The sequence below is a fragment of the Dermacentor andersoni genome, chromosome 4 (genome assembly GCF_023375885.2).
Source record: "Dermacentor andersoni chromosome 4, qqDerAnde1_hic_scaffold, whole genome shotgun sequence".
Classification (NCBI taxonomy): Eukaryota; Metazoa; Arthropoda; class Arachnida; order Ixodida; family Ixodidae; genus Dermacentor; species Dermacentor andersoni.
In genome coordinates, this window is record NC_092817.1 from 128,454,241 (window position 1) to 128,467,589 (window position 13,349).

At 45.2% G+C, this 13,349-nt stretch overlaps 1 protein-coding gene across 1 annotated transcript in view; it reads right to left on the bottom strand.

The window, feature by feature from the left end:
* LOC126537632 (adenylate cyclase type 8-like) overlaps nucleotides 1-13,349 on the bottom strand; it is a 618,168-nt gene that overhangs the window by 452,901 nt on the left and 151,918 nt on the right. The window lies entirely within an intron of this gene.

A 13,349-nucleotide genomic window follows, 5' to 3' on the forward strand; every position in this document is an offset into this window, starting at 1 on the left:
GAGAGAGAGAGAGATAGAGAGAGAGAGAGAGTTAGATGAAGAAACGAAGGGGGCACACTTACGAAAATTGCATGTTTACTGGTTGAATTAACGTCGCGGCCTTGGCACGGCCTCCATCACGCAGGCCGTGCCATGAAACGTTAAACCATTAAACATGCAATTTTCGTAAGTGTGCGTCTTCGTTTCTCCAACCACCTATGCACCGGACCTACAAAACTTTTATTTGAATTAAAGATATATATTTGTGTGCGTGCGTGCGTGCGTGCGTGTGTGTGTGTGCGTGCGTGCGTGCGTGTGTGTGTGTGTGTGTGTGTGTGTGTGTGTGTGTGTGTGTGTGTGTGTGTGTGTGTGTGTGTGTGTGTGTGTGTGTGTGTGTGTGTGTGTGTGTGTGTGTGTGTGTGTGTGTGTGTGTGTGTGTGTGTGTGTGTGTGTGTGTGTGTGTGTGTGTGTGTGTGTGTGTGTGTGTGTGTGTGTGTGTGTGTGTGTGTGTGTGTGTGTGTGTGTGTGTGTGTGTGTGTGTGTGTGTGTGTGTGTGTGTGTGTGTGTGTGTGTGTGTGTGTGTGTGTGTTAGAATGTTTTCTGAACACATGCGCGCGAGGAAATTGTCACGTGGAGGAAGCGGAGGATGACGACTAAAGAAAGGAAAAGTAGAGAGGTCAAACAGGCGGGCGTCCTGTTTACTAATCTATACAAGAGAAAGGGGACCATGTGGAAGTTCATATTCGCGCAATGTAACCGGCTCGTGTCAACTGACATCTGCACTCAATTTAGTGTCGAAGAAGAAAAACGAAGTAAGTGCGCTTTAATAAATCACGTTTAGAAGCTATAAACAACAAAAGAAAGGAGTGAAAAGTAAAGAAAAAGACGTGTACGTGGATAACCAGAACTGTGCCGATTCAAATGGGAACGTGACAAGAAAAGAGCTGAAATGGCTTCGAAATTAACGCTTCTTGCACCAAATAGGCCAACGTGTTCAACGGCTCGAGCATTTAATTGGCGTCCACCACTGCGGTCATTTTTCAGCAGCAAAAGCTCTTCGCCGATACTTCCGTGCCAGAATTCCACAGCGACTTGAATTTTCTCTCACGGCTGGGATCATTTATTTGTCATAACTTACACACCATCTTTCTTCTTACAGTCCAACCCTTTCTGTACTTACCGCATAGATCACCAGGTGAAACAAAAGCGATTTCGTGTACAAAAGAAAAGAAAGGAAATCAGAATGAGGCGCTTTCGATGTTCATCATTTTATGACTGCCACATCTTTATTTTGAAACTTCGCAAGTGCTCCGCACTCCGTTAAAGTAGGGTGATGGATTACAGATGACCGATGGGTTCCCCGAAAAATTTTTCAACATTGACCCCTGAATTGGCATCAGGAGTAAGTGAGGCTTTGAGCACTTTGCTTGTTTTTTTTCCTGTGCTCCGAAAATGGAATGACGTTGGCGCCTCTGGCAAGAAATTTTTTTTGTGCAGCCTATGTGACCCACGATACATTTTCATCGCAACTGCGGACTATAGACGAGGGAACCGGTGCCAGATAAGCTGTCGTCTTTCGGTGTGTAGCTGGTGGCTACTCTGTCTGCGTATTCTTGCTTTTCTTGATTTATTATTCCATTTCTTTCAACATGCTAGACTAAGTTGTGGTGGTAAGGATGTTTGCAAAGGAAGACTTGTTGCTGAGCGGCAAATACGATTCGAGGTGATCTCTGTTATCTCGATCTATGACTTGAAGTCGCCACTCCGATTGTGGACGTGCCAATTATGAAAGCTTTCACTTGTTTGAACATTCTGATCAGCTTCTGTACTTTCCGAATCGGCCTCTGCTAAGTGTCGGGACATTATTTTTAACACTAATATGTTTCTACAGTATGTTGCCTTGCTGCAACACTCAAATAACAATGTAAACGGCCAAGTTCAGAGTTACTCTGGCTTTAATTAGAATGTCTCCTGGTAGCAGCTATAATCAGTGTGTTTTATTCAAGAAAGTCTCGCGCCACAGTTATAGCCCTTAAGATGATCGAAATTTTGCCCACGGTAACAGGGAATATTCCCATTTGCAACTAAGAGGTCTGCCATTCTATCTTACTGGATCCCTGTTAAAAAGGCATGGATTAACTAGCCAGACAACACGTAATATTTCTACTACTGGGGTGCATGCCCTCGTCTTCAGTTCTCGTGCATGTTTGTTAGTACGATGGGCCTGCGGACACTCAGATTTATTACCACTATCCGTTTATACTGTACCGCTTCTCCCCCTCTCTTCCTATTTCTATTCCCCCCTTCCCGTACACCCAGTGCAGGATAGCAAACCGGACGCTCGTCCGGTTGACCTCCCTGCCTTTCCTCACTTCATTTTCTCTCTCTCTCTCTGTCACTCAAGTTCGAACGCGAGCTGTTCGAGGTCCCCCCGAATAAGGTTCGTGACCGTTCCATCAGCCCGTATGCGGCACTGCGTATATACACCAAATCGCGGATGCCAAAGCTCGAGGAAACGTTCCTCAATGAATATTTAAATGCGCTCGAAATGTGTGTACGTGCAAGGCACCGTCGGCTGACGGCCGATGCGTCGAATTTATCTAGCGGTAACGCTTACTCTCCTTGACGAGAGGCCCAAAGTGCAGACGATATTTTACCGTTTTGCCTTACTTTAGGTGTTGGAGAGCATGCATTAGTGAAATGTCACACAGGAAATAACTGAATGCCATTGACGCCGTAATTATATACAACGTTACGGTAAATATAAGTACACAATTATTATTTCCCCCATACTGATAACAAAAGAACTATTACGGGAAATTGTCTTGCATTAAGTTAAGCGAGACTTCGAAATTTTCGTATACGTCGCAACCGGTAAATTACGTTCGACATGTCTCCAGGCCCGGACGGAAAAAAAAACCTTGTCCCTGTTTATATATGCAGCCCAGATGGCTCATTTCGCGTCATTAGCGCCGAGATCAGGACACGCAATAGAAAACGTTTGCGGCGATTCACATAAGAACGCGTGAAGGTCAGACGCCTGTTTTGGCTTGCATTAAATTCTAAGATAACGCTGCTTCCATGCCGATAAGTTATTTTGCCCAGGATGTTCCGGAAACACTACGCGGACACAGACTGGACGTCTTAATCCTGATCTACACGCTAATTCTCGTACCACGTAAGTTAAATTAAGTGGAACATGTTTGCAAGTTAGTTCCACTCAAATTGGTGTAATAATCTATGTAGAAGGAAATGAGGACTGTAGTTCCATCGCCACTGTGGCCACTTTCCAGCACACGTTTCCACCCGTGAATTCACAGCTTTTCTCATTAAGTTCTGTATTCGGTGCTGGTCATGCGAAGAAAAAATAACGAAGACGAGAAAAACTAAAACGTTGACGCAGCACCGAGAGTTCTGTCGAGGTTCCAACAGCACCAACAGCAGCGGCAGCAACAGCAACGACAACGACGACGACGAGAGTTGCAATTGAAGATACGTATCGTGTTTTCGCGTATCCGGCCTAGAGGCGACAGCAGCGTGAAACAGGGCAGCCGAGCCCTGGCTTTCGCATATATGAGCGTAGACATCTTCTTCCGCGATTTCATGTGAAGTACATTAGCCTGTAATAACCAGGCTTTTCACCAATCTAAGGGTGTCTTATTACCCCATCCGTGGCCGATTATGAGCCACACGGGCTGTCGTCCAGTTAATCTGTTGCGTCCGGTAATCTGATCGTGTTTAAAGTGTGGAGACATCTGACATTCCATTGCAGCCACATACCCAATACTCTTATAGACCTCTCGGGAATAATTTTCCCTTCCCGCCTGACGTCGAGTTTGGGTCTCGGGTCAGTTCCTCGTTCTTTTTTTTTTTGTGAGGCGAATAAGTTCTGATTTCTCCGCCGAGCACTGGAGTCCTCTTTGTTGGGTATAGAGTCCTATTATATAGGCTGCCCGTTGAAGCTTCTTCTCCTTCTCTCCCAAGTTGCCCTTGCTTATCCATATTGTTATGTCATCCGCGTATAGGGAATGGCGGATGTCGGGAATTTCTCGGAGTTCTTTGGCTAGTCCAATTATGGCTATCTTGAAGAGTGTAGGCGAGACTACCGCAGCCTATGGCGTTCCTTTGTTAGGAGGATGGATGAGTTTAGATTCATCATCACCTTCTTTGATAACTGCTGTTCTCTGGTTGAGTAAGCTTCGGATGTACTGGTACGTCCTTTGACCGCAGTTGGTCTCTGCTAGTCCATCCAGTATCCCTTTGTGACTTACGTTGTCAAAGGCCCATTTTATGTCGACAGCCATAACAATGCGTTCTCCTTCCTTGGGGACGTTGGTTAATACTTCTTCTTGTAAAAGCAGGAAGATGTCCTGTGTTGAAAGATGTGATCTGAAGCTAAACATGGTGTCAGGCACTAAGTTGTTTTCTTCAATATGACGTTGGAGTCTAGTGTTTACTAACCTCTCGAGCACCTTTCCTAGACATGATGCAAGAGAGATGGGCCTAAGGTTTTCTAAAGTAAATTTCTTCCCTGGTTTTCGGATAATGATTATCAAAGCGTGTTTCCATTGCTGTGGTATTGTTCCTTTGGCCAGTGGTCATTTATAAAGTTCGTGAGGGCTGTTATGTCATGCTTACCATGCCATGAATAGGGAGGAAGAAGCAAAGGCTGATCAAATAATAAGGATGGCATATAAGACAGCCCTGAGACTGCCACGCAACTCTTCAACTGAGAAGCTTCTACCCCTCGGCCTCCACAATACATTTGATGAGCTTGCTCAGGCCCAACTCATAGCGCAGATGAGTCGATTGGCGCAAACGACAGCTGGCGGAGCTCTTCTTGAAAGAGTCGGACTTCGAGAATGCACACAAGCACATCAAAACACCAAGCTGCTACCCTGCCACATCAAATATTTGTATGGGGTATCACCACTACCACAAACATGAACCCGACATTACACGCAGAAAGGAGAAAGGCTAGAGCAGAATACAGAGATGAAACAACCAAGTACTTGGACACTGCAAGGTTCACGGATGCTTCACCATATCGAGCCAACACTGAGAATATGGTGGCAGTCGGTAAACCGTAAAAGTAAAATCACGGCCTGTGATCTGATTTCCCGAGCAACCATTGTAGAAGCAGAGAGACAGCCATTGCCTTAGCTACAAGAGAAGGATTAGAGCGCAACGCTCCACGGACAATAATTACAGATTCTTACGCTGCATGTAGGAACAATCAGAGGGGGAAAATCGGCGCGAGGGCACAGCGAATACTACCGAAATCAGCAGAGAGCTCAACGTCAAGTATACCCAAACAATAACATGGGCCGCGGGACACGAGGGTGTTACTGAGAACCTCCATGCAGATGAGGCGGCTCGAGGTATCACTAATTGCCGAGCTGCCGATGGTAACATCGTGGAGGACCCGACACCCATCGATCTCTGTCACAAAGCAATCTTGCAATACTACAGGGAATTAAGAAGGCTCTATCCAGCACCGCATAGGAACCTTTCAGTCGTGGACTCTGCGAAGTTACGTAGGCTCCAAACGGACACATATACAAACCTCCATAGATTGCGCACATAATACCGAAAAGCGTACATAGACATATGCCTGTGGTGTGGGAGCCCACCGACACTGCATCATCCGCATGTCTTCTTGTGCTCGATTTATTTATTGCTCTTTACTGATATATTCTCACCAATCATTTTTACGTTTATTGGTGCAAAGCGGTTTTGCGCCTCCACTACAAACTGACTGGGTCCCAAATTTTGTTTCAGTTGAATAAAAGAGCCAATGAAGAAAAAGAATAACGATAACGAACTTTGCTTAACTTGTGGCGTAAAAAAAGAAGCGAACCAAATTGAATGATCATAAGCCAAAGTTGGGTAACACTGCGTGAACAAGGTACCGATGTTAGTATTTAGGTTTTCCCTTGATGCGGTGTTCGTGCTTTTGTCCGCTTCAACGGGTACGTTTAAAAAGCACTCCATAGTTTAGCTTCCTGCCCTGCTGCTTCGACGCAACTGTTCGTTTATTGAATTATGTATTACTCAATGTGCATGCGCGTCACACATAGAACATTTCCTGCAATATGTTTTTTTTCCAGGACTGGTGTTAGCGTATTTATTATCCTAATGTAAATCTGCGTACGCTGTTTGGCGCGCTCGTTCGAGAGCGAGTTATGTCCGTCGATGGACCACTTTCGCACGTAGAGGAGCGGGTTGATGTATCGAGAGAGTTTGCTTTCTTTTTATGCAACAAACGGCGACCAAGAAAAGCTTATAAAAAAAAAGCTTGCCAAGTAAACGAGGAGTAATCTCCTCAACTCGTTCACTACGATAGCTACACAGACTATACTAACAGCTGACCAGAGATTTAACAACCCATTTCTTCGGCATTACGCTACAGCGTCCATCTTCCATTCACAAGGTGTCACGTCAGTTTTCGAGGGGAGACAATGCCGTGCTGAAGTGTGGCCGCTAACATGGCGTCCTATATACTGAAAAAGTACATCTGCGGAAAAGAAAAGCTCACTGTCCAAACGCATGCGTATACGGTGCGACGCGCGACACGTTCACACAGTTCAAATTTCTCCGTCCGACTACCATCGTGAGAAAAGGGCAAATAATTCTCGCACGCTATATCAGGAGGAGCCTGTCAGAACGATGGCCCAAGTTGGAAAAAAAGAACAAAGTTGATAGAAAAGAGAAGGAGAAAAGCTAAACGACACCCAATCACGTCGTCTTTACTTTACCGAGACTCCGAACGCTGCAAGCGAAACGTCAGAGGATCTGCACTTGCCTCAGTTTTGGAAGAGGGAGGTATCGCACGTACCTCATTCGATTTCTCGTTCTCCTTTCTTCCCCTCCCCGTCTCTTCGATCACTTCCTACAGCTCGGCCCTTGTCGCTCGTAAGATCGAAATTCACTCTTTCTTTCTCTCTACCTCTCTCCGTTTCTCCAACAGCGGAGGGCTAACCAAGAGTAAGACGAGAATTGCGAAACGTTCCTGTTCGAAACCCATAGGGGGTCCGGCTCTGGGGCGGTTACTACATTTCAGTCGTATCTTTCCCTTCTGATACGAAGACGCAGGGAGTCTGCATACAAGGAGTATGCAGACTTTCAAAGCAAGACTTCCTTTGCCTCTTCCCTTTACATCGAGGGAGCTGGCTGCGGTGCTGTCTTGCCGCGTACAGACGCAGCGGGGAATCTCGCACAAGCTGTCGCTCAACAAAAGAATGACCTGCCCCACGGCGGGATTCGAACCAGGATCCTTCCGCACAACAGGACGATTCTCTAGCTACTAGACCACAGATGCATTCGCGGCACAAGTGAAACTTGCCACTCCGATTCTCTCGTGCAAGCTATAGCGCTTCGAGACGGTGTAAGATTCGTCGGACGATCTCGCCGCTGCCACCATTTGTTAGAGTTGTCGGACGATCTACGAGCTGTCGGCCGATCTCACCGCTGCCATTCACATGTAAGATTTGGCAGTCGTAGCTGTAGGAAGGAGCTTGACTCTTCGTCGGGACTTAGGAGAGCAGGATTTATTTACATGTTATTTACAGTTGAAGATGAGGTACATCGACAGTATAGCGTGACTCCCAAATTGTCTGGTGTCTCGAAAAGCGCATGGGGAGGTTCCGCCAATTACCTCCCCTCGAGAACTCCCCTGAGCTCACCCCTCGCCACGTGGCTGCCGGTTATCTGCAGTTCTCTGAAGTGCACCACCGTCCCGGTTGGATCGGAACACGTGCAGCGGGCTGAAATAGCTGCAGGCCGATCCTAACAGCTGTTGGCGAACGCGTGATATCGCACCGCAACAATTTGGTTATTAGCCCATTTGTCCCTAAGATTTTTTTACCCGCGGTTATAATTTTGTATTCGTGACCGCCAAGGAAAATGGTAGGTCCCGCGTTCGAATTCCCCCGACCAGGACGATTTTTTTTCTTTAGCAGCAAAGCCTTCTTCATAAAAAATCTGCATCGGTTTCCTTCGTAGCTACGTGCTACAAGTCCGCTGGGTGACAATATTTAATTTCAAGAACATTCCTTCATGTTCCTACGGGTGGGTAGCGCAACCCGGACGAAGGACGAGAGGCAGAACACAACACGAGCGCAGACTAACAACTGGTTTATTATTTCAAGCATTCCTTCACCTTGCGGCGCTTCCGCTGAACTGATTTGCCAGAAAGATTGATTATTAATTATACTTAATTAGACACACTGCTTGACAGTGTGTCTTCTTGCCTCAATTATGCCTTTTGCTCTTAGCTCCTTAGTTCTTTTTATGACAGTGCGAATATTTCTTTTTGGGCTCTATTTTGACTTTTCTTCTATATATCATTTTGCTTTCGCTTGCGTTCCAGTTGTACAACATGCGTGCTTTTACCATTCAGGATCAGTAACCCACTCCCCTCTACGATGATGCTGAGTTTGAGAGTATATTAAATAAATAAATAAATAAATAAATAAATAAATAAATAAATAAACCTTCACCACCGGGCGTTTCTCAACGTGCACCCAATGCGCATTACAAGGATGTCTTTACATACCGAGCCCATCGGAATGCGGTGGCGCTGTCGCCGGGAGTCTAGCCCATGACTTCGTTCCCAGCAACAGACCGACACAGCCACTGGGCCATCAGCGAGGCTGTTTTATACAATCAAATCCCACGAATTCATGCAAGGATCAACACGTTCTCCAAGTTTCTATGCGTCACTGACATAAGTGAGTTGCTCCTCCCTCCCTCTTACACCCCCCCCCCCCCCCACCCCCTACCGCGTCCAAGCTAGTAGCACGCATACCAACTTTTTCCATTAGTTCGAGTGTCCGGAACGCTAACTGCACGGGGCGTAGAAGGGAAGAGCGCTAGCCCCCCTTATGAAAATGACTGTTGAAATGTTGTTGGCATATTGTTGACGAATTGTTGACTCAATAGCCTTTCAACAATACCTCAACACTTATTGAAACCACAGAGTAATATTCAACAGTAAAGTTGTTGGGCAGTTCACAACAAAAAAGTCGTTGACTAAATTCTGTTGGTATATTGTTGAATACTATTGAGTAATATTGAGCCATTGTTGAGTAGTTTTCAACAATGAAGTCGTTGACTAAATTTTCTTGATATATTGTTGAATAGTATTGAGTATTATTTAGCCATTGTTGAGTAGTTCCCAACAAAAAAGTCATTGACTAAATTCTGTTGGTATATTGTTGAATAGTATTCAGTATTATTGAGCCAATGTTGAGTAGTTTCCAACAATAAAGTCATTGACTAAATTCTCTTGACATATTGTTGAATAATGAGTATTGAACCATTGTTGAGTAGTTTCCAACAATAAAGTCGTTGACTAAATGCTGTTAACTTATTGTTGAATAAAATTGAGTCACGAGCAATTTTGAGTTTCGAAGTATATGTGAAAAACACGCACATATGTATGTGTGCGTCTTTTGCACATATATGTTGCTTTACTGATCACTTGATCACCATTGCAGATATACAGGGTGTTGTTCCAAGTTACTTGAACCATAGACGTAGAGAGAGAGAGAGAGGGCTCTTTATTGGAAAAACAGAGAATTTTGCCGGCGCGTATGTAACTGCTGGCATGCTACTCTGTATAGGGATGGGGAATGGGATTAAAAGATTCTAGAAAAGAGTTGGAGAAAAAAAGGATAAAAGTAAATATGAAATGTCCGAGTGGACCTGTTACGTATATACACGTGTTTCAGCTAACTTTACTCAGAGTTTAAAAATATGCCGATGCACCAAAAGACGATGCGACAAAATGCATGTTGCTCACTCTTGTATGCGTCACGCTATTCTTGTATTTTCCTAAGTAGTTAATTAGTCAAGAAAATTAGCCATTCTGAAGGAACAAAGTTAGGCGAAAAATTGCAATTACAAAGTTCTACAGCACTTTGTAAAACGTTAGATTAGGCAATTTCTAACTTTCTATCTATTAAGTGTTAGTGTTTTTCAGCTTACTGCAGATGCCCGCGAAATAAAAAAAATATATTACTTTACATACCCGCTTGCGCGCCGTGCTTGCAGCGCTCCCAACCGAGCATACCATCGAGCAGGGTGTGTTGCCGCTTAAAAGGCGACAGGGCAGTGACGAAGGCGTTGGCTGTGGTATTGACGCCAGCGACGTGCTTCCCTCGCTGCGGTTCATGATGGCGATAAGCAGACGGGTGTTCACACTGGTTAAATGGTATGTTTTCGTTTGTGCGCAGAAGGCTTAGCAGCAGTGCAATCACGACTCGCAGGCGGGCATGTCACGTGGTGCTTTTTGTATTTCGCGAGCATCCGCAGTAAGCTGAAAAACACTAATACTTAACAGATAGAAAGACAGAAACTGTTTATGCGGACGTGTTAATTGCCAACTGCTCTGCAACTTTCTAATTGGAATTTCTTAATTTCCTAACTTCCTTGCTTCAGAAGTTGGTTAATTATCCTTGACTAATTAGCAAATTAAGCAAAATACAGAAATAGCGCGACACGCTATGTACCAAAGGGAGCAACATGCATTTAGTCGCGTCTTCATAGAAGGCATAGAGTTTACACTCGGCCTAAAGTTAGCAGAAACACCCCGCATATATATATATATATATATATATATATGCAGTTTGAGAAGACAAACGTCCCTACAAGCAGTGACAAAGAACCGATGATTGGACGCATCCTGCATTTCCATCAGCGTCCATTATAAGGCGCCAGTGCCCTGGCTGTGTGTTAGGAAACGGCATTGCATGCCTCCATGTTAAATATGGTCAAGGTGGGGGAGAACGTTAACAAAATTCAAGTCTGGGGTTTGACGTGCCAAAACCACGCTTTGATTATGAGCCGCACCGTAGTAAGAAACTCCATAATTATTTTGAACATCTGGGGTCCTTTAACCTGCACCAAACGCACAGTACACGGGCGTTTTTGCATTTCAGCCCCATCGAAATGCAGCCGCCGCGGCCGGCATTAGATCCCAAGCACTCAGGTTAGTAGCGCAACACCTCAGCCACTATGCCACCACGGCGGGTGCGGCGGAGAAAGGAGTGAACACCGTTTTTACAGAGTGCGTTTCGCTTAGATGTTACCCGTAGCGCGCTACAGAACGAAACGAAAAGCTTGGCCGATATGTACAACATGGCGCTCATATTTCACATGTAGCCCAAATTGTTTTCTGTGACCTAGACGGGATGCTGGCGAATGTGTTGGGAATCTGCTCGGCCACCAAGCACAATCTGCGCTGCTATACGTTCTCGGTGACAAATCGCACATCGCAGAAGCGCGCGCACAAATGTTTAAAGAATGGGACGACAGACCGCCTGCAGTTTGCCATGACGTCGAAATAAGAAGCACAAACAGCGACGTTTCTGTACTTTTCTGGTCAATAGTTCAGGTCGCATGGTTGCGGCACGCATTACTTTCTTTTTTAATCCAAACGACGAAAACTGTGCGCGCACAAATTAGCATGGCGTTTGCGACGTTTGAATTTGGCGCCTTTTCCCGCGCATGCCATTAGCTCCGGCCGGTGCACTGCGTTACTGCGCTAAAGAAAGTAGTTCATCAAAGAAGCGAAGCAAATAACTTTCATACCCTTGTAAATCGCAACAATTGTTCAGTAATAACATGAAATTACAAAATTTGTTATCAAATCGTACAATTTACGATAATATAAGCGTGTATTTATATGAGTGTACATGTATGATTGCGCGTTTGCGCTGTTGAAGCTTGGCACATTCCGGCGAGTTCGTGCACGCTGTTTGCTTGAGAGCTTCCTGCGTTTTCTGCGTTCTTTGTGTGCTTCGCTGTGACATCTTTGGAATATTCCTGCGTGTTGCTCGCTTTTTATGGGCTTGTTGCCTCGAAGATCGCCATGATCGCCTCCGACTCAGCGACATCAAGGGTGAGTGAGTGTTTCGAATTCCCCTTGTTCGTCCATTGTGACGCGGTGAACGGAAGCGCTGAAATGATTTCAGCGCTTGTGTGTGTCTTCCGCGCGCCTCTCTTCTAGTTTTCATTCCTAGTACTATCCTTCCGTTGTGAGAATTGGTTGTACAGCACTAGATTTGTGGTATATAACATGGAGCTTTGTCCTAGTTTAACTTTACACTCCGCTTGTGGTGACGTAAGGCAGCTATGTGGTGCCAGTTAAAACAGGGCATGTTTTATGTACGCCATGATTTCTGATACGGTGTTCGAGCACCGATTGAGTTAGCCTTATTAATGAGCGCAAAACAATGCGACGTGAAACCATCCAATCTGTACTGTAATCGAAGATATTTCGTTTGCGCCACGCTAGTACAAGGCGTGGGAGCGAGCTTGTAGCAACTTAGGGCGGTGGGATCGGCGAAAGTGTATTATGTTACGCTGTTCCCCTCAGGATCGAGTGACTCCGCGGTGCTTCAAGGCCACTATCTGACACGCCGTGCGGCCGATGTTCGCGCGATCGGAAAACACAGAGGAGGCTGTCGCGCAATAATAAAGAATTTCAAGGGTGTACATGCGATTCTATGCGATACGTGAGATACAATAGGGGTGATGCCACAGAGTGCTGCGAAATCATCGAGTTATACGCCTTGCCAACCGCGTGTGTTTTGTTTTCCAACAGTTCGCGCGCATTCAACTTTCTTTTTTCATTTTCTCCGTTCGACGCCATCGAGTGCTTCACCCAAACGGCTTCGCGTAGGCGCTCTTTGCATTCACGGAAAGGCGGATTTCATGGCACCCCAGCTCCTACAACATTCAAAATAATGTAATTTCGTGAAATTACAGCTTTTCGCACTTCAGTAACTGATTGATTTAACGAAGTATTAAAATCAGTAAAGGAACGAGATGCCTGGCATATCTGCCTTGTTGACCCACTGTGTTTCGAGGCGGCATGTATACGTTATCGGCAACATTAACATCAATAATTAGCATTGTTTCTTGTGACCATAAAAGTAGCTAGTTATGTCGAAAAGCTAGTTTTGCGTTGAATCCGAGCACTATAGAGTGAACAGATTGAAAGGGGAGCGCATCGTTGTGAAATAAATGACGACGCTTTGCCACAAGCTTGGAATAATGCTTTGCCGAAAGAGCAGTTCTGTGAAATTCTTTCTTTGAGAGTAAGCAAAACTTCAGTAGCATCAGGTAGACGGGGAGTAAAAGAATGTAACACTGTGGTTTTATATGAAGGAGCTGCCTTTAATATGTGGCCATAACAGTTCAGTAGATGCGTGGAAATAATTTTTAAAATAAGTAGGGGAATGTGAAATAAATTATTTGACAAGCTCACACTGCCATTGGCAAGAGCGGCCACACTTTAGTGTATTCAATGACTAGTCATTTGTATCCGTCCATTTATGTCAGCCTAATGGTCCATTGTCGCT